A 23,912-nucleotide genomic window follows, 5' to 3' on the forward strand; every position below is an offset into this window, starting at 1 on the left:
GTTTCAATTATACCTGATGTGGTTGATGCTTGGGATTATTTCAAATCTATCTTTCTAGAAATTTGTGATAAACATGCTCCTTTACGTAGATTTCGGGTGAGAGGTAGAAATAATATTTGGTTCAATCAATCCGTCTCTAATCTTATTAAGCAAAGAAACGTGGCTTGGTCTAAAGCAAAGAAAACAAATGGTGAGGAGGACTGGTCTCAATATAGATTATTACGAAATAAGTGTACAAAATTAATATAAAGTTCGAAGAGTCAGTATTATTTAAACCTGATTAATGATAACATGAATTGTCCTTCTAAATTTTGGAAATTAACGAAATCTTTTATAGGATCAAATACATCCACTAATCTTCCAAAAGTTTTAAAATTGAATCAAAGATTGATTACAGACAAGGCTGATATTGTTAATACGTTTAATAGTAATTTTATTTCAGCTGGTTTGATAACAGACAATTCCTTGGTCCTTGATGAACAGAGAACTGATGAGTTGACTAATAGTGAATCAGATTTATTTTCTTTTGCCCCTGTATTGCCGTCCCAAGTTCGTAAACTACTCCGAAATTTAGACTGTAAGAAATCAGGTGGGTCTGACCAAATTGAACCAATTTTTTAAAAATTGTCAGCAGATATTATTGCCGAACCTATTGCATCGATTTTTAATTTGAGTCTCAATCCACTAATGTAATTCCACCATCTTGGAAATCGGCTATGGTTATGCCTTTTTTAAAAGGAGGCGATCCTTCCGATTTGAATAATTATCGTCCGATTTCTAAATTACCGGTTTTAGCAAAAGTTTTTGAATCTATTATAAATGATCAAATGAAAGAATATCTACTTAGTCATGATATTTACAACGCATTTCAGTCAGGATTTAGAGCGGGCCATAGTACGATAACAGCTACTACATGATTTAATTACTGCTCTCGATAATAGACAACATTGTGCTGCCTTATTTTTTTATTTGACAAAAGCGTTTGACTTAGTGGATCATGTTTTACTGTTACGGAGGCTTAAAAGTGTTGGCCTCGATAATTCGGCTGTGAGTTGGTTTAAAAATTATTTATCGGATAGAACTCAATGTGTTGCTGTAGATAATTACACCTCATCCATGGTAATAGTCAGGAAGGGTGTCCCGCAAGGTTCTTTATTGGCACCATTTCTTTTTTCTATTTTTATTAATGAATTGGGGCAGAGAATACAATCCGCAAAGCTACATTTTTATGCTGACGATACAATTATTTACTCCACTGCATCCTCTGTGTCTCAGGCTATTGAAATTCTTAAGGATTCTTTTTATACTTTTCAGCTTACTTTGTTGAAACTAAAATTAGTTTTAAATGTAAATAAAACGAAGTATATTCTTTTTACACGTAGCCGTTCTATGTCTACTGTTATGCCTATTCTGACTATTGAGGGTTTACATATAGAAAGAGTACCAACTTATAAATATGTAGGAATATGGCTCGATGAGAAGTTAGCCTTTGATGTTCACATTAATTACTTGGTGAAAAGGCTTAAACCAAGACTGGGTTTTCTTTTTCGGGAAAAAAAATGTTTTTCCTTTATAGCTAGAAAGAGAATAATACAGAGTACTATTTTACCTATTTTAGACTATGGTGATGTTGTTTACATGCATGCGTCTACATATTTATTGAAAAGGCTGGATGGCGTTTATCATGCTGCACTGCGTTTTATAACAAATTCTTGTTCACGTACTCATCATTGTTTGCTGCACAACTATTTGGGTTGGTCCTCTTTATATCAAAGAAGGAAATCCCATATGTTAGAATTTATTGTAAAGACATTGATGGGTAGACTTCCAAATTACATTACTAGTCTTCTATGTTTATGTAGAAAGAACTATAGCACTAGATCATCTAATGGGATTAAATTAGTAGTACCTAGGGTACATTCAGAGCATGGTAAATCATCTTTCTCCTACTATGCTCCATGGCTGTGGAATGAATTTCAAGCTACTGTCCCTCCTGAAACAATTCCTCCTTTGAATGTATTAAAAATTTTTACTGCAGCATACAATGATTGAATCATGCTGTTGTTTTACTTGATTTATGATGAATGTTGTGCCCTGACTTTCTGGAATGTTTTATATGTGTTTGTGTGTGATTTGTAGTGTGGCCATCTTGGCCAGGACTCCCTGGAGGAAGGGATTTCTTTTAATCTCAATGGGACCTTCCTGGAAAAATAAAGGAAATAAAATAAAATACATGTTAAGTTGTGGTGTTGTTAGGATATTACTACAGAGCCTGTGACAGTTTCTCAGTGGAAGAACTGGGATCCAGGGCCACAGACGTCTGCAAAAAACTGCTTTAAAAACCTTCGAGATGCAGGTTGGCGATCTTATTGTTTTTGTTTTCATGGCAAGTTGTGGTGTTGTTAGGATATTCCTACAGAGTCTGTGACAGTTTGTCAGTTTGCCAGGGTCGGTGACGTCTCCTCTCCTGGAGTAAAATACAAGTATTAGTGGTCTTGCTGCAAAATCGGGTAAAGGCCACAGCCAGGCTTGAGGGCAAGTCGTCAGCAGACTTTCCCTGGTGGTCTAGTGGTTAGGATTCGGCGCTCTCACCGCCGCGGCCCGGGTTCGATTCCCGGTCAGGGAATGAGTTTTTGCCCACCACCGGCGGCCGTGATTGTAAAATGGCGAAATACGAACTCAAGCGCTAACACCCTCGTCGAGAAGCAGGGCCAAGGAAAAGTTTATGTGTGAAAAAGAACTCCTTCGAGCCGGAGTTGAACCAGCGACCTAAGGATTGCCAACTTGCCACCTACAGTCCTCCGCTCTTCCAGCTGAGCTATCGAAGGCACACTGATTGGGGACAGAACCTCAACATATCAGGTTGCTGAATCTCCGCCACTGGCTAAAACTGCTACAGACATACATGCTGGTTGTTTCGATTAAGTGGTGCAAAGACAACCCGATCTTCCCATATCGGGAGTCGAAACCCGGGCCGCCTGGGTGAAAACCAGGAATCCTGACCGCTAGACCATATGGGATCTTCCTTATGCCTGGAGCAGACCTTTTACTTCTAGTGTGTGACCGTCCCCTTTAAGAACATGGGAATGATCCGAAGGGATTGTTTACTGAATTCAATTTCATCAGGCTCAACAGAGGGAGCTCTCATTTGCCTCATGAGGGGCTCAGTTTCCTCCCATTCTTGCGACGGTATAATAGACAGTACAAACTGGTCGTAAAGCAATGTCCTTGTGACAGTACTCATGCAATGCATTTTAAAAGACGCATAGTATTGTATGGTAACCGTTATCCTACTGACAAAGCAGCCTATTGTTGGACTGTCAATTTTTAATATTTCTCAATCAATCCAATAATAATAATAACAAAAACTATGGGTTAATAAAACGGCTAAGGGCTGACAGCATAGTAAACGAGGCAGAGCGAGCCAGCCAGGAGTCGAACCTAGAATCTTCTGATCCGTAGTCAGACGCTTTATCCATTGCACCACTGGCCCCCTGATCAGGTGTCCGTGAGCTTACACGCCACCTGTTGGTTTTCGACTGGGCAGAGGCCTGTGATGACATCTACTTTTTCTCATGCTATTAACAGACCTGGACCCAACATCAGGAAGGGGTCAGATGAGGGGCCTGCTACAAAAACCTTCAAGATGGAGGCCTCACATGTTGGGGATCTCAATTCTCAATTCAAATCTTAAACGTCAATTTAAAAATTTTAATGTACAGGCTTTTTTGCATGATCTATATAATAGTGATTTACAGTTGGTTTCAATTATACCTGATGTGGTTGATGCTTGGGATTATTTCAAATCTATCTTTCTAGAAATTTGTGATAAACATGCTCCTTTACGTAGATTTCTAAGAGTAGAATCATGCTGCACTGCGTTTTATAACAAATTCTTGTTCACGTACTCATCATTGTTTGCTGCACAACTATTTGGGTTGGTCCTCTTTATATCAAAGAAGGAAATCCCATATGTTAGAATTTATTGTAAAGACATTGATGGGTAGACTTCCAAATTACATTACTAGTCTTCTATGTTTATGTAGAAAGAACTATAGCACTAGATCATCTAATGGGATTAAATTAGTAGTACCTAGGGTACATTCAGAGCATGGTAAATCATCTTTCTCCTACTATGCTCCATGGCTGTGGAATGAATTTCAAGCTACTGTCCCTCCTGAAACAATTCCTCCTTTGAATGTATTAAAAATTTTTACTGCAGCATACAATGATTGAATCATGCTGTTGTTTTACTTGATTTATGATGAATGTTGTGCCCTGACTTTCTGGAATGTTTTATATGTGTTTGTGTGTGATTTGTAGTGTGGCCATCTTGGCCAGGACTCCCTGGAGGAAGGGATTTCTTTTAATCTCAATGGGACCTTCCTGGAAAAATAAAGGAAATAAAATAAAATACATGTTAAGTTGTGGTGTTGTTAGGATATTACTACAGAGCCTGTGACAGTTTCTCAGTGGAAGAACTGGGATCCAGGGCCACAGACGTCTGCAAAAAACTGCTTTAAAAACCTTCGAGATGCAGGTTGGCGATCTTATTGTTTTTGTTTTCATGGCAAGTTGTGGTGTTGTTAGGATATTCCTACAGAGTCTGTGACAGTTTGTCAGTTTGCCAGGGTCGGTGACGTCTCCTCTCCTGGAGTAAAATACAAGTATTAGTGGTCTTGCTGCAAAATCGGGTAAAGGCCACAGCCAGGCTTGAGGGCAAGTCGTCAGCAGACTTTCCCTGGTGGTCTAGTGGTTAGGATTCGGCGCTCTCACCGCCGCGGCCCGGGTTCGATTCCCGGTCAGGGAATGAGTTTTTGCCCACCACCGGCGGCCGTGATTGTAAAATGGCGAAATACGAACTCAAGCGCTAACACCCTCGTCGAGAAGCAGGGCCAAGGAAAAGTTTATGTGTGAAAAAGAACTCCTTCGAGCCGGAGTTGAACCAGCGACCTAAGGATTGCCAACTTGCCACCTACAGTCCTCCGCTCTTCCAACTGAGCTATCGAAGGCACACTGATTGGGGACAGAACCTCAACATATCAGGTTGCTGATTTCGGGTGAGAGGTAGAAATAATATTTGGTTCAATCAATCCGTCTCTAATCTTATTAAGCAAAGAAACGTGGCTTGGTCTAAAGCAAAGAAAACAAATGGTGAGGAGGACTGGTCTCAATATAGATTATTACGAAATAAGTGTACAAAATTAATATAAAGTTCGAAGAGTCAGTATTATTTAAACCTGATTAATGATAACATGAATTGTCCTTCTAAATTTTGGAAATTAACGAAATCTTTTATAGGATCAAATACATCCACTAATCTTCCAAAAGTTTTAAAATTGAATCAAAGATTGATTACAGACAAGGCTGATATTGTTAATACGTTTAATAGTAATTTTATTTCAGCTGGTTTGATAACAGACAATTCCTTGGTCCTTGATGAACAGAGAACTGATGAGTTGACTAATAGTGAATCAGATTTATTTTCTTTTGCCCCTGTATTGCCGTCCCAAGTTCGTAAACTACTCCGAAATTTAGACTGTAAGAAATCAGGTGGGTCTGACCAAATTGAACCAATTTTTTAAAAATTGTCAGCAGATATTATTGCCGAACCTATTGCATCGATTTTTAATTTGAGTCTCAATCCACTAATGTAATTCCACCATCTTGGAAATCGGCTATGGTTATGCCTTTATTAAAAGGAGGCGATCCTTCCGATTTGAATAATTATCGTCCGATTTCTAAATTACCGGTTTTAGCAAAAGTTTTTGAATCTATTATAAATGATCAAATGAAAGAATATCTACTTAGTCATGATATTTACAACGCATTTCAGTCAGGATTTAGAGCGGGCCATAGTACGATAACAGCTACTACATGATTTAATTACTGCTCTCGATAATAGACAACATTGTGCTGCCTTATTTTTTTATTTGACAAAAGCGTTTGACTTAGTGGATCATGTTTTACTGTTACGGAGGCTTAAAAGTGTTGGCCTCGATAATTCGGCTGTGAGTTGGTTTAAAAATTATTTATCGGATAGAACTCAATGTGTTGCTGTAGATAATTACACCTCATCCATGGTAATAGTCAGGAAGGGTGTCCCGCAAGGTTCTTTATTGGCACCATTTCTTTTTTCTATTTTTATTAATGAATTGGGGCAGAGAATACAATCCGCAAAGCTACATTTTTATGCTGACGATACAATTATTTACTCCACTGCATCCTCTGTGTCTCAGGCTATTGAAATTCTTAAGGATTCTTTTTATACTTTTCAGCTTACTTTGTTGAAACTAAAATTAGTTTTAAATGTAAATAAAACGAAGTATATTCTTTTTACACGTAGCCGTTCTATGTCTACTGTTATGCCTATTCTGACTATTGAGGGTTTACATATAGAAAGAGTACCAACTTATAAATATGTAGGAATATGGCTCGATGAGAAGTTAGCCTTTGATGTTCACATTAATTACTTGGTGAAAAGGCTTAAACCAAGACTGGGTTTTCTTTTTCGGGAAAAAAAATGTTTTTCCTTTATAGCTAGAAAGAGAATAATACAGAGTACTATTTTACCTATTTTAGACTATGGTGATGTTGTTTACATGCATGCGTCTACATATTTATTGAAAAGGCTGGATGGCGTTTATCATGCTGCACTGCGTTTTATAACAAATTCTTGTTCACGTACTCATCATTGTTTGCTGCACAACTATTTGGGTTGGTCCTCTTTATATCAAAGAAGGAAATCCCATATGTTAGAATTTATTGTAAAGACATTGATGGGTAGACTTCCAAATTACATTACTAGTCTTCTATGTTTATGTAGAAAGAACTATAGCACTAGATCATCTAATGGGATTAAATTAGTAGTACCTAGGGTACATTCAGAGCATGGTAAATCATCTTTCTCCTACTATGCTCCATGGCTGTGGAATGAATTTCAAGCTACTGTCCCTCCTGAAACAATTCCTCCTTTGAATGTATTAAAAATTTTTACTGCAGCATACAATGATTGAATCATGCTGTTGTTTTACTTGATTTATGATGAATGTTGTGCCCTGACTTTCTGGAATGTTTTATATGTGTTTGTGTGTGATTTGTAGTGTGGCCATCTTGGCCAGGACTCCCTGGAGGAAGGGATTTCTTTTAATCTCAATGGGACCTTCCTGGAAAAATAAAGGAAATAAAATAAAATACATGTTAAGTTGTGGTGTTGTTAGGATATTACTACAGAGCCTGTGACAGTTTCTCAGTGGAAGAACTGGGATCCCGGGCCACAGACGTCTGCAAAAAACTGCTTTAAAAACCTTCGAGATGCAGGTTGGCGATCTTATTGTTTTTGTTTTCATGGCAAGTTGTGGTGTTGTTAGGATATTCCTACAGAGTCTGTGACAGTTTGTCAGTTTGCCAGGGTCGGTGACGTCTCCTCTCCTGGAGTAAAATACAAGTATTAGTGGTCTTGCTGCAAAATCGGGTAAAGGCCACAGCCAGGCTTGAGGGCAAGTCGTCAGCAGACTTTCCCTGGTGGTCTAGTGGTTAGGATTCGGCGCTCTCACCGCCGCGGCCCGGGTTCGATTCCCGGTCAGGGAATGAGTTTTTGCCCACCACCGGCGGCCGTGATTGTAAAATGGCGAAATACGAACTCAAGCGCTAACACCCTCGTCGAGAAGCAGGGCCAAGGAAAAGTTTATGTGTGAAAAAGAACTCCTTCGAGCCGGAGTTGAACCAGCGACCTAAGGATTGCCAACTTGCCACCTACAGTCCTCCGCTCTTCCAACTGAGCTATCGAAGGCACACTGATTGGGGACAGAACCTCAACATATCAGGTTGCTGATTTCGGGTGAGAGGTAGAAATAATATTTGGTTCAATCAATCCGTCTCTAATCTTATTAAGCAAAGAAACGTGGCTTGGTCTAAAGCAAAGAAAACAAATGGTGAGGAGGACTGGTCTCAATATAGATTATTACGAAATAAGTGTACAAAATTAATATAAAGTTCGAAGAGTCAGTATTATTTAAACCTGATTAATGATAACATGAATTGTCCTTCTAAATTTTGGAAATTAACGAAATCTTTTATAGGATCAAATACATCCACTAATCTTCCAAAAGTTTTAAAATTGAATCAAAGATTGATTACAGACAAGGCTGATATTGTTAATACGTTTAATAGTAATTTTATTTCAGCTGGTTTGATAACAGACAATTCCTTGGTCCTTGATGAACAGAGAACTGATGAGTTGACTAATAGTGAATCAGATTTATTTTCTTTTGCCCCTGTATTGCCGTCCCAAGTTCGTAAACTACTCCGAAATTTAGACTGTAAGAAATCAGGTGGGTCTGACCAAATTGAACCAATTTTTTAAAAATTGTCAGCAGATATTATTGCCGAACCTATTGCATCGATTTTTAATTTGAGTCTATCCACTAATGTAATTCCACCATCTTGGAAATCGGCTATGGTTATGCCTTTATTAAAAGGAGGCGATCCTTCCGATTTGAATAATTATCGTCCGATTTCTAAATTACCGGTTTTAGCAAAAGTTTTTGAATCTATTATAAATGATCAAATGAAAGAATATCTACTTAGTCATGATATTTACAACGCATTTCAGTCAGGATTTAGAGCGGGCCATAGTACGATAACAGCTACTACATGATTTAATTACTGCTCTCGATAATAGACAACATTGTGCTGCCTTATTTTTTTATTTGACAAAAGCGTTTGACTTAGTGGATCATGTTTTACTGTTACGGAGGCTTAAAAGTGTTGGCCTCGATAATTCGGCTGTGAGTTGGTTTAAAAATTATTTATCGGATAGAACTCAATGTGTTGCTGTAGATAATTACACCTCATCCATGGTAATAGTCAGGAAGGGTGTCCCGCAAGGTTCTTTATTGGCACCATTTCTTTTTTCTATTTTTATTAATGAATTGGGGCAGAGAATACAATCCGCAAAGCTACATTTTTATGCTGACGATACAATTATTTACTCCACTGCATCCTCTGTGTCTCAGGCTATTGAAATTCTTAAGGATTCTTTTTATACTTTTCAGCTTACTTTGTTGAAACTAAAATTAGTTTTAAATGTAAATAAAACGAAGTATATTCTTTTTACACGTAGCCGTTCTATGTCTACTGTTATGCCTATTCTGACTATTGAGGGTTTACATATAGAAAGAGTACCAACTTATAAATATGTAGGAATATGGCTCGATGAGAAGTTAGCCTTTGATGTTCACATTAATTACTTGGTGAAAAGGCTTAAACCAAGACTGGGTTTTCTTTTTCGGGAAAAAAAATGTTTTTCCTTTATAGCTAGAAAGAGAATAATACAGAGTACTATTTTACCTATTTTAGACTATGGTGATGTTGTTTACATGCATGCGTCTAAATATTTATTGAAAAGGCTGGATGGCGTTTATCATGCTGCACTGCGTTTTATAACAAATTCTTGTTCACGTACTCATCATTGTTTGCTGCACAACTATTTGGGTTGGTCCTCTTTATATCAAAGAAGGAAATCCCATATGTTAGAATTTATTGTAAAGACATTGATGGGTAGACTTCCAAATTACATTACTAGTCTTCTATGTTTATGTAGAAAGAACTATAGCACTAGATCATCTAATGGGATTAAATTAGTAGTACCTAGGGTACATTCAGAGCATGGTAAATCATCTTTCTCCTACTATGCTCCATGGCTGTGGAATGAATTTCAAGCTACTGTCCCTCCTGAAACAATTCCTCCTTTGAATGTATTAAAAATTTTTACTGCAGCATACAATGATTGAATCATGCTGTTGTTTTACTTGATTTATGATGAATGTTGTGCCCTGACTTTCTGGAATGTTTTATATGTGTTTGTGTGTGATTTGTAGTGTGGCCATCTTGGCCAGGACTCCCTGGAGGAAGGGATTTCTTTTAATCTCAATGGGACCTTCCTGGAAAAATAAAGGAAATAAAATAAAATACATGTTAAGTTGTGGTGTTGTTAGGATATTACTACAGAGCCTGTGACAGTTTCTCAGTGGAAGAACTGGGATCCAGGGCCACAGACGTCTGCAAAAAACTGCTTTAAAAACCTTCGAGATGCAGGTTGGCGATCTTATTGTTTTTGTTTTCATGGCAAGTTGTGGTGTTGTTAGGATATTCCTACAGAGTCTGTGACAGTTTGTCAGTTTGCCAGGGTCGGTGACGTCTCCTCTCCTGGAGTAAAATACAAGTATTAGTGGTCTTGCTGCAAAATCGGGTAAAGGCCACAGCCAGGCTTGAGGGCAAGTCGTCAGCAGACTTTCCCTGGTGGTCTAGTGGTTAGGATTCGGCGCTCTCACCGCCGCGGCCCGGGTTCGATTCCCGGTCAGGGAATGAGTTTTTGCCCACCACCGGCGGCCGTGATTGTAAAATGGCGAAATACGAACTCAAGCGCTAACACCCTCGTCGAGAAGCAGGGCCAAGGAAAAGTTTATGTGTGAAAAAGAACTCCTTCGAGCCGGAGTTGAACCAGCGACCTAAGGATTGCCAACTTGCCACCTACAGTCCTCCGCTCTTCCAGCTGAGCTATCGAAGGCACACTGATTGGGGACAGAATCTCAACATATCAGGTTGCTGAATCTCCGCCACTGGCTAAAACTGCTACAGACATACATGCTGGTTGTTTCGATTAAGTGATGCAAAGACAACCCGATCTTCCCATACCGGGAGTCGAACCCGGGCCGCCTGGGTGAAAACCAGGAATCCTGACCGCTAGACCATATGGGATCTTCCTTATGCCTGGAGCAGACCCTTTTACTTCTAGTGTGTGACCGTCCCCTTTAAGAACATGGGAATGATCCGAAGGGATTGTTTACTGAATTCAATTTCATCAGGCTCAACAGAGGGAGCTCTCATTTGCCTCATGAGGGGCTCAGTTTCCTCCCATTCTTGCGATGGTATAATAGACAGTACAAACTGGTCGTAAAGCAATGTCCTTGTGACAGTACTCATGCAATGCATTTTAAAAGACGCATAGTATTGTATGGTAACCGTTATCCTACTGACAAAGCAGCCTATTGTTGGACTGTCAATTTTTAATATTTCTCAATCAATCCAATAATAATAATAACAAAAACTATGGGTTAATAAAACGGCTAAGGGCTGACAGCATAGTAAACGAGGCAGAGCGAGCCAGCCAGGAGTCGAACCTAGAATCTTCTGATCCGTAGTCAGACGCTTTATCCATTGCACCACTGGCCCCCTGATCAGGTGTCCGTGAGCTTACACGCCACCTGTTGGTTTTCGACTGGGCAGAGGCCTGTGATGACATCTACTTTTTCTCATGCTATTAACAGACCTGGACCCAACATCAGGAAGGGGTCAGATGAGGGGCCTGCTACAAAAACCTTCAAGATGGAGGCCTCACATGTTGGGGATCTCAATTCTCAATTCAAATCTTAAACGTCAATTTAAAAATTTTAATGTACAGGCTTTTTTGCATGATCTATATAATAGTGATTTACAGTTGGTTTCAATTATACCTGATGTGGTTGATGCTTGGGATTATTTCAAATCTATCTTTCTAGAAATTTGTGATAAACATGCTCCTTTACGTAGATTTCGGGTGAGAGGTAGAAATAATATTTGGTTCAATCAATCCGTCTCTAATCTTATTAAGCAAAGAAACGTGGCTTGGTCTAAAGCAAAGAAAACAAATGGTGAGGAGGACTGGTCTCAATATAGATTATTACGAAATAAGTGTACAAAATTAATATAAAGTTCGAAGAGTCAGTATTATTTAAACCTGATTAATGATAACATGAATTGTCCTTCTAAATTTTGGAAATTAACGAAATCTTTTATAGGATCAAATACATCCACTAATCTTCCAAAAGTTTTAAAATTGAATCAAAGATTGATTACAGACAAGGCTGATATTGTTAATACGTTTAATAGTAATTTTATTTCAGCTGGTTTGATAACAGACAATTCCTTGGTCCTTGATGAACAGAGAACTGATGAGTTGACTAATAGTGAATCAGATTTATTTTCTTTTGCCCCTGTATTGCCGTCCCAAGTTCGTAAACTACTCCGAAATTTAGACTGTAAGAAATCAGGTGGGTCTGACCAAATTGAACCAATTTTTTAAAAATTGTCAGCAGATATTATTGCCGAACCTATTGCATCGATTTTTAATTTGAGTCTCAATCCACTAATGTAATTCCACCATCTTGGAAATCGGCTATGGTTATGCCTTTATTAAAAGGAGGCGATCCTTCCGATTTGAATAATTATCGTCCGATTTCTAAATTACCGGTTTTAGCAAAAGTTTTTGAATCTATTATAAATGATCAAATGAAAGAATATCTACTTAGTCATGATATTTACAACGCATTTCAGTCAGGATTTAGAGCGGGCCATAGTACGATAACAGCTACTACATGATTTAATTACTGCTCTCGATAATAGACAACATTGTGCTGCCTTATTTTTTTATTTGACAAAAGCGTTTGACTTAGTGGATCATGTTTTACTGTTACGGAGGCTTAAAAGTGTTGGCCTCGATAATTCGGCTGTGAGTTGGTTTAAAAATTATTTATCGGATAGAACTCAATGTGTTGCTGTAGATAATTACACCTCATCCATGGTAATAGTCAGGAAGGGTGTCCCGCAAGGTTCTTTATTGGCACCATTTCTTTTTTCTATTTTTATTAATGAATTGGGGCAGAGAATACAATCCGCAAAGCTACATTTTTATGCTGACGATACAATTATTTACTCCACTGCATCCTCTGTGTCTCAGGCTATTGAAATTCTTAAGGATTCTTTTTATACTTTTCAGCTTACTTTGTTGAAACTAAAATTAGTTTTAAATGTAAATAAAACGAAGTATATTCTTTTTACACGTAGCCGTTCTATGTCTACTGTTATGCCTATTCTGACTATTGAGGGTTTACATATAGAAAGAGTACCAACTTATAAATATGTAGGAATATGGCTCGATGAGAAGTTAGCCTTTGATGTTCACATTAATTACTTGGTGAAAAGGCTTAAACCAAGACTGGGTTTTCTTTTTCGGGAAAAAAAATGTTTTTCCTTTATAGCTAGAAAGAGAATAATACAGAGTACTATTTTACCTATTTTAGACTATGGTGATGTTGTTTACATGCATGCGTCTACATATTTATTGAAAAGGCTGGATGGCGTTTATCATGCTGCACTGCGTTTTATAACAAATTCTTGTTCACGTACTCATCATTGTTTGCTGCACAACTATTTGGGTTGGTCCTCTTTATATCAAAGAAGGAAATCCCATATGTTAGAATTTATTGTAAAGACATTGATGGGTAGACTTCCAAATTACATTACTAGTCTTCTATGTTTATGTAGAAAGAACTATAGCACTAGATCATCTAATGGGATTAAATTAGTAGTACCTAGGGTACATTCAGAGCATGGTAAATCATCTTTCTCCTACTATGCTCCATGGCTGTGGAATGAATTTGAAGCTACTGTCCCTCCTGAAACAATTCCTCCTTTGAATGTATTAAAATTTTTTACTGCAGCATACAATGATTGAATCATGCTGTTGTTTTACTTGATTTATGATGAATGTTGTGCCCTGACTTTCTGGAATGTTTTATATGTGTTTGTGTGTGATTTGTAGTGTGGCCATCTTGGCCAGGACTCCCTGGAGGAAGGGATTTCTTTTAATCTCAATGGGACCTTCCTGGAAAAATAAAGGAAATAAAATAAAATACATGTTAAGTTGTGGTGTTGTTAGGATATTACTACAGAGCCTGTGACAGTTTCTCAGTGGAAGAACTGGGATCCAGGGCCACAGACGTCTGCAAAAAACTGCTTTAAAAACCTTCGAGATGCAGGTTGGCGATCTTATTGTTTTTGTTTTCATGGCAAGTTGTGGTGTTGTTAGGATATTCCTACACAGTCTGTGACAGTTTGTCAGTTTGCCAGGGTCGGTGACGTCTCCTCTCCTGGAGTAAAATACAAGTATTAGTGGTCTTGCTGCAAAATCGGGTAAAGGCCACAGCCAGGCTTGAGGGCAAGTCGTCAGCAGACTTTCCCTGGTGGTCTAGTGGTTAGGATTCGGCGCTCTCACCGCCGCGGCCCGGGTTCGATTCCCGGTCAGGGAATGAGTTTTTGCCCACCACCGGCGGCCGTGATTGTAAAATGGCGAAATACGAACTCAAGCGCTAACACCCTCGTCGAGAAGCAGGGCCAAGGAAAAGTTTATGTGTGAAAAAGAACTCCTTCGAGCCGGAGTTGAACCAGCGACCTAAGGATTGCCAACTTGCCACCTACAGTCCTCCGCTCTTCCAGCTGAGCTATCGAAGGCACACTGATTGGGGACAGAACCTCAACATATCAGGTTGCTTAATCTCCGCCACTGGCTAAAACTGCTACAGAGATACATGCTGGTTGTTTCGATTAAGTGGTGCAAAGACAACCCGATCTTCCCATACCGGGAGTCGAACCCGGGCCGCCTGGGTGAAAACCAGGAATCCTGACCGCTAGACCATATGGGATCTTCCTTATGCCTGGAGCAGACCCTTTTACTTCTAGTGTGTGACCGTCCCCTTTAAGAACATGGGAATGATCCGAAGGGATTGTTTACTGAATTCAATTTCATCAGGCTCAACAGAGGGAGCTCTCATTTGCCTCATGAGGGGCTCAGTTTCCTCCCATTCTTGCGATGGTATAATAGACAGTACAAACTGGTCGTAAAGCAATGTCCTTGTGACAGTACTCATGCAATGCATTTTAAAAGACGCATAGTATTGTATGGTAACCGTTATCCTACTGACAAAGCAGCCTATTGTTGGACTGTCAATTTTTAATATTTCTCAATCAATCCAATAATAATAATAACAAAAACTATGGGTTAATAAAACGGCTAAGGGCTGACAGCATAGTAAACGAGGCAGAGCGAGCCAGCCAGGAGTCGAACCTAGAATCTTCTGATCCGTAGTCAGACGCTTTATCCATTGCACCACTGGCCCCCTGATCAGGTGTCCGTGAGCTTACACGCCACCTGTTGGTTTTCGACTGGGCAGAGGCCTGTGATGACATCTACTTTTTCTCATGCTATTAACAGACCTGGACCCAACATCAGGAAGGGGTCAGATGAGGGGCCTGCTACAAAAACCTTCAAGATGGAGGCCTCACATGTTGGGGATCTCAATTCTCAATTCAAATCTTAAACGTCAATTTAAAAATTTTAATGTACAGGCTTTTTTGCATGATCTATATAATAGTGATTTACAGTTGGTTTCAATTATACCTGATGTGGTTGATGCTTGGGATTATTTCAAATCTATCTTTCTAGAAATTTGTGATAAACATGCTCCTTTACGTAGATTTCGGGTGAGAGGTAGAAATAATATTTGGTTCAATCAATCCGTCTCTAATCTTATTAAGCAAAGAAACGTGGCTTGGTCTAAAGCAAAGAAAACAAATGGTGAGGAGGACTGGTCTCAATATAGATTATTACGAAATAAGTGTACAAAATTAATATAAAGTTCGAAGAGTCAGTATTATTTAAACCTGATTAATGATAACATGAATTGTCCTTCTAAATTTTGGAAATTAACGAAATCTTTTATAGGATCAAATACATCCACTAATCTTCCAAAAGTTTTAAAATTGAATCAAAGATTGATTACAGACAAGGCTGATATTGTTAATACGTTTAATAGTAATTTTATTTCAGCTGGTTTGATAACAGACAATTCCTTGGTCCTTGATGAACAGAGAACTGATGAGTTGACTAATAGTGAATCAGATTTATTTTCTTTTGCCCCTGTATTGCCGTCCCAAGTTCGTAAACTACTCCGAAATTTAGACTGTAAGAAATCAGGTGGGTCTGACCAAATTGAACCAATTTTTTAAAAATTGTCAGCAGATATTATTGCCGAACCTATTGCATCGATTTTTAATTTGAGTCTCAATCCACTAATGTAATTCCACCATCTTGGAAATCGGCTATGGTTATGCCTTTATTAAAAGGAGGCGATCCTTCCGATTTGAATAATTATCGTCCGATTTCTAAATTACCGGTTTTAGCAAAAGTTTTTGAATCTATTATAAATGATCAAATGAAAGAATATCTACTTAGTCATGATATTTACAACGCATTTCAGTCAGGATTTAGAGCGGGCCATAGTACGATAACAGCTACTACATGATTTAATTACTGCTCTCGATAATAGACAACATTGTGCTGCCTTATTTTTTTATTTGACAAAAGCGTTTGACTTAGTGGATCATGTTTTACTGTTACGGAGGCTTAAAAGTGTTGGCCTCGATAATTCGGCTGTGAGTTGGTTTAAAAATTATTTATCGGATAGAACTCAATGTGTTGCTGTAGATAATTACACCTCATCCATGGTAATAGTCAGGAAGGGTGTCCCGCAAGGTTCTTTATTGGCACCATTTCTTTTTTCTATTTTTATTAATGAATTGGGGCAGAGAATACAATCCGCAAAGCTACATTTTTATGCTGACGATACAATTATTTACTCCACTGCATCCTCTGTGTCTCAGGCTATTGAAATTCTTAAGGATTCTTTTTATACTTTTCAGCTTACTTTGTTGAAACTAAAATTAGTTTTAAATGTAAATAAAACGAAGTATATTCTTTTTACACGTAGCCGTTCTATGTCTACTGTTATGCCTATTCTGACTGTTGAGGGTTTACATATAGAAAGAGTACCAACTTATAAATATGTAGGAATATGGCTCGATGAGAAGTTAGCCTTTGATGTTCACATTAATTACTTGGTGAAAAGGCTTAAACCAAGACTGGGTTTTCTTTTTCGGGAAAAAAAATGTTTTTCCTTTATAGCTAGAAAGAGAATAATACAGAGTACTATTTTACCTATTTTAGACTATGGTGATGTTGTTTACATGCATGCGTCTACATATTTATTGAAAAGGCTGGATGGCGTTTATCATGCTGCACTGCGTTTTATAACAAATTCTTGTTCACGTACTCATCATTGTTTGCTGCACAACTATTTGGGTTGGTCCTCTTTATATCAAAGAAGGAAATCCCATATGTTAGAATTTATTGTAAAGACATTGATGGGTAGACTTCCAAATTACATTACTAGTCTTCTATGTTTATGTAGAAAGAACTATAGCACTAGATCATCTAATGGGATTAAATTAGTAGTACCTAGGGTACATTCAGAGCATGGTAAATCATCTTTCTCCTACTATGCTCCATGGCTGTGGAATGAATTTGAAGCTACTGTCCCTCCTGAAACAATTCCTCCTTTGAATGTATTAAAATTTTTTACTGCAGCATACAATGATTGAATCATGCTGTTGTTTTACTTGATTTATGATGAATGTTGTGCCCTGACTTTCTGGAATGTTTTATATGTGTTTGTGTGTGATTTGTAGTGTGGCCATCTTGGCCAGGACTCCCTGGAGGAAGGGATTTCTTTTAATCTCAATGGGACCTTCCTGGAAAAATAAAGGAAATAAAATAAAATACATGTTAAGTTGTGGTGTTGTTAGGATATTACTACAGAGCCTGTGACAGTTTCTCAGTGGAAGAACTGGGATCCAGGGCCACAGACGTCTGCAAAAAACTGCTTTAAAAACCTTCGAGATGCAGGTTGGCGATCTTATTGTTTTTGTTTTCATGGCAAGTTGTGGTGTTGTTAGGATATTCCTACACAGTCTGTGACAGTTTGTCAGTTTGCCAGGGTCGGTGACGTCTCCTCTCCTGGAGTAAAATACAAGTATTAGTGGTCTTGCTGCAAAATCGGGTAAAGGCCACAGCCAGGCTTGAGGGCAAGTCGTCAGCAGACTTTCCCTGGTGGTCTAGTGGTTAGGATTCGGCGCTCTCACCGCCGCGGCCCGGGTTCGATTCCCGGTCAGGGAATGAGTTTTTGCCCACCACCGGCGGCCGTGATTGTAAAATGGCGAAATACGAACTCAAGCGCTAACACCCTCGTCGAGAAGCAGGGCCAAGGAAAAGTTTATGTGTGAAAAAGAACTCCTTCGAGCCGGAGTTGAACCAGCGACCTAAGGATTGCCAACTTGCCACCTACAGTCCTCCGCTCTTCCAGCTGAGCTATCGAAGGCACACTGATTGGGGACAGAACCTCAACATATCAGGTTGCTTAATCTCCGCCACTGGCTAAAACTGCTACAGAGATACATGCTGGTTGTTTCGATTAAGTGGTGCAAAGACAACCCGATCTTCCCATACCGGGAGTCGAACCCGGGCCGCCTGGGTGAAAACCAGGAATCCTGACCGCTAGACCATATGGGATCTTCCTTATGCCTGGAGCAGACCCTTTTACTTCTAGTGTGTGACCGTCCCCTTTAAGAACATGGGAATGATCCGAAGGGATTGTTTACTGAATTCAATTTCATCAGGCTCAACAGAGGGAGCTCTCATTTGCCTCATGAGGGGCTCAGTTTCCTCCCATTCTTGCGATGGTATAATAGACAGTACAAACTGGTCGTAAAGCAATGTCCTTGTGACAGTACTCATGCAATGCATTTTAAAAGACGCATAGTATTGTATGGTAACCGTTATCCTACTGACAAAGCAGCCTATTGTTGGACTGTCAATTTTTAATATTTCTCAATCAATCCAATAATAATAATAACAAAAACTATGGGTTAATAAAACGGCTAAGGGCTGACAGCATAGTAAACGAGGCAGAGCGAGCCAGCCGGGAGTCGAACCTAGAATCTTCTGATCCGTAGTCAGACGCTTTATCCATTGCATCACTGGCCCCCTGATCAGGTGTCCGTGAGCTTACACGCCACCTGTTGGTTTTCGACTGGGCAGAGGCCTGTGATGACATCTACTTTTTCTCATGCTATTAACAGACCTGGACCCAACATCAGGAAGGGGTCAGATGAGGGGCCTGCTACAAAAACCTTCAAGATGGAGGCCTCACATGTTGGGGATCTCAATTCTCAATTCAAATCTTAAACGTCAATTTAAAAATTTTAATGTACAGGCTTTTTTGCATGATCTATATAATAGTGATTTACAGTTGGTTTCAATTATACCTGATGTGGTTGATGCTTGGGATTATTTCAAATCTATCTTTCTAGAAATTTGTGATAAACATGCTCCTTTACGTAGATTTCGGGTGAGAGGTAGAAATAATATTTGGTTCAATCAATCCGTCTCTAATCTTATTAAGCAAAGAAACGTGGCTTGGTCTAAAGCAAAGAAAACAAATGGTGAGGAGGACTGGTCTCAATATAGATTATTACGAAATAAGTGTACAAAATTAATATAAAGTTCGAAGAGTCAGTATTATTTAAACCTGATTAATGATAACATGAATTGTCCTTCTAAATTTTGGAAATTAACGAAATCTTTTATAGGATCAAATACATCCACTAATCTTCCAAAAGTTTTAAAATTGAATCAAAGATTGATTACAGACAAGGCTGATATTGTTAATACGTTTAATAGTAATTTTATTTCAGCTGGTTTGATAACAGACAATTCCTTGGTCCTTGATGAACAGAGAACTGATGAGTTGACTAATAGTGAATCAGATTTATTTTCTTTTGCCCCTGTATTGCCGTCCCAAGTTCGTAAACTACTCCGAAATTTAGACTGTAAGAAATCAGGTGGGTCTGACCAAATTGAACCAATTTTTTAAAAATTGTCAGCAGATATTATTGCCGAACCTATTGCATCGATTTTTAATTTGAGTCTATCCACTAATGTAATTCCACCATCTTGGAAATCGGCTATGGTTATGCCTTTATTAAAAGGAGGCGATCCTTCCGATTTGAATAATTATCGTCCGATTTCTAAATTACCGGTTTTAGCAAAAGTTTTTGAATCTATTATAAATGATCAAATGAAAGAATATCTACTTAGTCATGATATTTACAACGCATTTCAGTCAGGATTTAGAGCGGGCCATAGTACGATAACAGCTACTACATGATTTAATTACTGCTCTCGATAATAGACAACATTGTGCTGCCTTATTTTTTTATTTGACAAAAGCGTTTGACTTAGTGGATCATGTTTTACTGTTACGGAGGCTTAAAAGTGTTGGCCTCGATAATTCGGCTGTGAGTTGGTTTAAAAATTATTTATCGGATAGAACTCAATGTGTTGCTGTAGATAATTACACCTCATCCATGGTAATAGTCAGGAAGGGTGTCCCGCAAGGTTCTTTATTGGCACCATTTCTTTTTTCTATTTTTATTAATGAATTGGGGCAGAGAATACAATCCGCAAAGCTACATTTTTATGCTGACGATACAATTATTTACTCCACTGCATCCTCTGTGTCTCAGGCTATTGAAATTCTTAAGGATTCTTTTTATACTTTTCAGCTTACTTTGTTGAAACTAAAATTAGTTTTAAATGTAAATAAAACGAAGTATATTCTTTTTACACGTAGCCGTTCTATGTCTACTGTTATGCCTATTCTGACTATTGAGGGTTTACATATAGAAAGAGTACCAACTTATAAATATGTAGGAATATGGCTCGATGAGAAGTTAGCCTTTGATGTTCACATTAATTACTTGGTGAAAAGGCTTAAACCAAGACTGGGTTTTCTTTTTCGGGAAAAAAAATGTTTTTCCTTTATAGCTAGAAAGAGAATAATACAGAGTACTATTTTACCTATTTTAGACTATGGTGATGTTGTTTACATGCATGCGTCTACATATTTATTGAAAAGGCTGGATGGCGTTTATCATGCTGCACTGCGTTTTATAACAAATTCTTGTTCACGTACTCATCATTGTTTGCTGCACAACTATTTGGGTTGGTCCTCTTTATATCAAAGAAGGAAATCCCATATGTTAGAATTTATTGTAAAGACATTGATGGGTAGACTTCCAAATTACATTACTAGTCTTCTATGTTTATGTAGAAAGAACTATAGCACTAGATCATCTAATGGGATTAAATTAGTAGTACCTAGGGTACATTCAGAGCATGGTAAATCATCTTTCTCCTACTATGCTCCATGGCTGTGGAATGAATTTGAAGCTACTGTCCCTCCTGAAACAATTCCTCCTTTGAATGTATTAAAATTTTTTACTGCAGCATACAATGATTGAATCATGCTGTTGTTTTACTTGATTTATGATGAATGTTGTGCCCTGACTTTCTGGAATGTTTTATATGTGTTTGTGTGTGATTTGTAGTGTGGCCATCTTGGCCAGGACTCCCTGGAGGAAGGGATTTCTTTTAATCTCAATGGGACCTTCCTGGAAAAATAAAGGAAATAAAATAAAATACATGTTAAGTTGTGGTGTTGTTAGGATATTACTACAGAGCCTGTGACAGTTTCTCAGTGGAAGAACTGGGATCCAGGGCCACAGACGTCTGCAAAAAACTGCTTTAAAAACCTTCGAGATGCAGGTTGGCGATCTTATTGTTTTTGTTTTCATGGCAAGTTGTGGTGTTGTTAGGATATTCCTACACAGTCTGTGACAGTTTGTCAGTTTGCCAGGGTCGGTGACGTCTCCTCTCCTGGAGTAAAATACAAGTATTAGTGGTCTTGCTGCAAAATCGGGTAAAGGCCACAGCCAGGCTTGAGGGCAAGTCGTCAGCAGACTTTCCCTGGTGGTCTAGTGGTTAGGATTCGGCGCTCTCACCGCCGCGGCCCGGGTTCGATTCCCGGTCAGGGAATGAGTTTTTGCCCACCACCGGCGGCCGTGATTGTAAAATGGCGAAATACGAACTCAAGCGCTAACACCCTCGTCGAGAAGCAGGGCCAAGGAAAAGTTTATGTGTGAAAAAGAACTCCTTCGAGCCGGAGTTGAACCAGCGACCTAAGGATTGCCAACTTGCCACCTACAGTCCTCCGCTCTTCCAGCTGAGCTATCGAAGGCACACTGATTGGGGACAGAACCTCAACATATCAGGTTGCTTAATCTCCGCCACTGGCTAAAACTGCTACAGAGATACATGCTGGTTGTTTCGATTAAGTGGTGCAAAGACAACCCGATCTTCCCATACCGGGAGTCGAACCCGGGCCGCCTGGGTGAAAACCAGGAATCCTGACCGCTAGACCATATGGGATCTTCCTTATGCCTGGAGCAGACCCTTTTACTTCTAGTGTGTGACCGTCCCCTTTAAGAACATGGGAATGATCCGAAGGGATTGTTTACTGAATTCAATTTCATCAGGCTCAACAGAGGGAGCTCTCATTTGCCTCATGAGGGGCTCAGTTTCCTCCCATTCTTGCGATGGTATAATAGACAGTACAAACTGGTCGTAAAGCAATGTCCTTGTGACAGTACTCATGCAATGCATTTTAAAAGACGCATAGTATTGTATGGTAACCGTTATCCTACTGACAAAGCAGCCTATTGTTGGACTGTCAATTTTTAATATTTCTCAATCAATCCAATAATAATAATAACAAAAACTATGGGTTAATAAAACGGCTAAGGGCTGACAGCATAGTAAACGAGGCAGAGCGAGCCAGCCGGGAGTCGAACCTAGAATCTTCTGATCCGTAGTCAGACGCTTTATCCATTGCACCACTGGCCCCCTGATCAGGTGTCCGTGAGCTTACACGCCACCTGTTGGTTTTCGACTGGGCAGAGGCCTGTGATGACATCTACTTTTTCTCATGCTATTAACAGACCTGGACCCAACATCAGGAAGGGGTCAGATGAGGGGCCTGCTACAAAAACCTTCAAGATGGAGGCCTCACATGTTGGGGATCTCAATTCTCAATTCAAATCTTAAACGTCAATTTAAAAATTTTAATGTACAGGCTTTTTTGCATGATCTATATAATAGTGATTTACAGTTGGTTTCAATTATACCTGATGTGGTTGATGCTTGGGATTATTTCAAATCTATCTTTCTAGAAATTTGTGATAAACATGCTCCTTTACGTAGATTTCGGGTGAGAGGTAGAAATAATATTTGGTTCAATCAATCCGTCTCTAATCTTATTAAGCAAAGAAACGTGGCTTGGTCTAAAGCAAAGAAAACAAATGGTGAGGAGGACTGGTCTCAATATAGATTATTACGAAATAAGTGTACAAAATTAATATAAAGTTCGAAGAGTCAGTATTATTTAAACCTGATTAATGATAACATGAATTGTCCTTCTAAATTTTGGAAATTAACGAAATCTTTTATAGGATCAAATACATCCACTAATCTTCCAAAAGTTTTAAAATTGAATCAAAGATTGATTACAGACAAGGCTGATATTGTTAATACGTTTAATAGTAATTTTATTTCAGCTGGTTTGATAACAGACAATTCCTTGGTCCTTGATGAACAGAGAACTGATGAGTTGACTAATAGTGAATCAGATTTATTTTCTTTTGCCCCTGTATTGCCGTCCCAAGTTCGTAAACTACTCCGAAATTTAGACTGTAAGAAATCAGGTGGGTCTGACCAAATTGAACCAATTTTTTAAAAATTGTCAGCAGATATTATTGCCGAACCTATTGCATCGATTTTTAATTTGAGTCTCAATCCACTAATGTAATTCCACCATCTTGGAAATCGGCTATGGTTATGCCTTTATTAAAAGGAGGCGATCCTTCCGATTTGAATAATTATCGTCCGATTTCTAAATTACCGGTTTTAGCAAAAGTTTTTGAATCTATTATAAATGATCAAATGAAAGAATATCTACTTAGTCATGATATTTACAACGCATTTCAGTCAGGATTTAGAGCGGGCCATAGTACGATAACAGCTACTACATGATTTAATTACTGCTCTCGATAATAGACAACATTGTGCTGCCTTATTTTTTTATTTGACAAAAGCGTTTGACTTAGTGGATCATGTTTTACTGTTACGGAGGCTTAAAAGTGTTGGCCTCGATAATTCGGCTGTGAGTTGGTTTAAAAATTATTTATCGGATAGAACTCAATGTGTTGCTGTAGATAATTACACCTCATCCATGGTAATAGTC

The 23,912-nt window shown here is 38.7% G+C and overlaps 19 non-coding genes across 19 annotated transcripts; 7 read left to right on the plus strand and 12 right to left on the minus strand.

The window, feature by feature from the left end:
• Window positions 1-2,554: 2,554 nt before the first annotated feature.
• Window positions 2,555-2,626, plus strand: trnae-cuc (transfer RNA glutamic acid (anticodon CUC)). Its single transcript has one exon. It is a non-coding gene; the product is annotated as a tRNA-Glu (tRNA).
• A 115-nt stretch (window positions 2,627-2,741) lies between these two features.
• trnay-gua (transfer RNA tyrosine (anticodon GUA)) lies at window positions 2,742-2,828 on the minus strand. Its single transcript is given in 2 exon segments — window positions 2,742-2,777; window positions 2,792-2,828. It is a non-coding gene; the product is annotated as a tRNA-Tyr (tRNA).
• Window positions 2,829-2,947: 119 nt separating this feature from the next.
• trnae-uuc (transfer RNA glutamic acid (anticodon UUC)) lies at window positions 2,948-3,020 on the minus strand. Its single transcript has one exon. It is a non-coding gene; the product is annotated as a tRNA-Glu (tRNA).
• Window positions 3,021-4,738: 1,718 nt separating this feature from the next.
• trnae-cuc (transfer RNA glutamic acid (anticodon CUC)) lies at window positions 4,739-4,810 on the plus strand. Its single transcript has one exon. It is a non-coding gene; the product is annotated as a tRNA-Glu (tRNA).
• Window positions 4,811-4,925: 115 nt separating this feature from the next.
• trnay-gua (transfer RNA tyrosine (anticodon GUA)) lies at window positions 4,926-5,012 on the minus strand. The gene is given in 2 exon segments: window positions 4,926-4,961; window positions 4,976-5,012. It is a non-coding gene; the product is annotated as a tRNA-Tyr (tRNA).
• A 2,506-nt stretch (window positions 5,013-7,518) lies between these two features.
• On the plus strand, window positions 7,519-7,590 carry trnae-cuc (transfer RNA glutamic acid (anticodon CUC)). Its single transcript has one exon. It is a non-coding gene; the product is annotated as a tRNA-Glu (tRNA).
• A 115-nt stretch (window positions 7,591-7,705) lies between these two features.
• On the minus strand, window positions 7,706-7,792 carry trnay-gua (transfer RNA tyrosine (anticodon GUA)). Its single transcript is given in 2 exon segments — window positions 7,706-7,741; window positions 7,756-7,792. It is a non-coding gene; the product is annotated as a tRNA-Tyr (tRNA).
• A 2,504-nt stretch (window positions 7,793-10,296) lies between these two features.
• Window positions 10,297-10,368, plus strand: trnae-cuc (transfer RNA glutamic acid (anticodon CUC)). Its single transcript has one exon. It is a non-coding gene; the product is annotated as a tRNA-Glu (tRNA).
• A 115-nt stretch (window positions 10,369-10,483) lies between these two features.
• trnay-gua (transfer RNA tyrosine (anticodon GUA)) lies at window positions 10,484-10,570 on the minus strand. The gene is given in 2 exon segments: window positions 10,484-10,519; window positions 10,534-10,570. It is a non-coding gene; the product is annotated as a tRNA-Tyr (tRNA).
• Window positions 10,571-10,689: 119 nt separating this feature from the next.
• On the minus strand, window positions 10,690-10,761 carry trnae-uuc (transfer RNA glutamic acid (anticodon UUC)). Its single transcript has one exon. It is a non-coding gene; the product is annotated as a tRNA-Glu (tRNA).
• Window positions 10,762-14,057: 3,296 nt separating this feature from the next.
• Window positions 14,058-14,129, plus strand: trnae-cuc (transfer RNA glutamic acid (anticodon CUC)). Its single transcript has one exon. It is a non-coding gene; the product is annotated as a tRNA-Glu (tRNA).
• A 115-nt stretch (window positions 14,130-14,244) lies between these two features.
• Window positions 14,245-14,331, minus strand: trnay-gua (transfer RNA tyrosine (anticodon GUA)). Its single transcript is given in 2 exon segments — window positions 14,245-14,280; window positions 14,295-14,331. It is a non-coding gene; the product is annotated as a tRNA-Tyr (tRNA).
• Window positions 14,332-14,450: 119 nt separating this feature from the next.
• On the minus strand, window positions 14,451-14,522 carry trnae-uuc (transfer RNA glutamic acid (anticodon UUC)). Its single transcript has one exon. It is a non-coding gene; the product is annotated as a tRNA-Glu (tRNA).
• Window positions 14,523-17,818: 3,296 nt separating this feature from the next.
• Window positions 17,819-17,890, plus strand: trnae-cuc (transfer RNA glutamic acid (anticodon CUC)). The gene has a single exon. It is a non-coding gene; the product is annotated as a tRNA-Glu (tRNA).
• A 115-nt stretch (window positions 17,891-18,005) lies between these two features.
• Window positions 18,006-18,092, minus strand: trnay-gua (transfer RNA tyrosine (anticodon GUA)). The gene is given in 2 exon segments: window positions 18,006-18,041; window positions 18,056-18,092. It is a non-coding gene; the product is annotated as a tRNA-Tyr (tRNA).
• A 119-nt stretch (window positions 18,093-18,211) lies between these two features.
• On the minus strand, window positions 18,212-18,283 carry trnae-uuc (transfer RNA glutamic acid (anticodon UUC)). Its single transcript has one exon. It is a non-coding gene; the product is annotated as a tRNA-Glu (tRNA).
• Window positions 18,284-21,577: 3,294 nt separating this feature from the next.
• Window positions 21,578-21,649, plus strand: trnae-cuc (transfer RNA glutamic acid (anticodon CUC)). Its single transcript has one exon. It is a non-coding gene; the product is annotated as a tRNA-Glu (tRNA).
• A 115-nt stretch (window positions 21,650-21,764) lies between these two features.
• trnay-gua (transfer RNA tyrosine (anticodon GUA)) lies at window positions 21,765-21,851 on the minus strand. Its single transcript is given in 2 exon segments — window positions 21,765-21,800; window positions 21,815-21,851. It is a non-coding gene; the product is annotated as a tRNA-Tyr (tRNA).
• A 119-nt stretch (window positions 21,852-21,970) lies between these two features.
• trnae-uuc (transfer RNA glutamic acid (anticodon UUC)) lies at window positions 21,971-22,042 on the minus strand. The gene has a single exon. It is a non-coding gene; the product is annotated as a tRNA-Glu (tRNA).
• Between the last annotated feature and the right edge of the window lie 1,870 nt (window positions 22,043-23,912).

Source organism: Siphateles boraxobius, unplaced genomic scaffold (genome assembly GCF_051911475.1).
Source record: "Siphateles boraxobius isolate OS27281-9 unplaced genomic scaffold, OSU_SipBor_1 77, whole genome shotgun sequence".
Classification (NCBI taxonomy): Eukaryota; Metazoa; Chordata; class Actinopteri; order Cypriniformes; family Leuciscidae; genus Siphateles; species Siphateles boraxobius.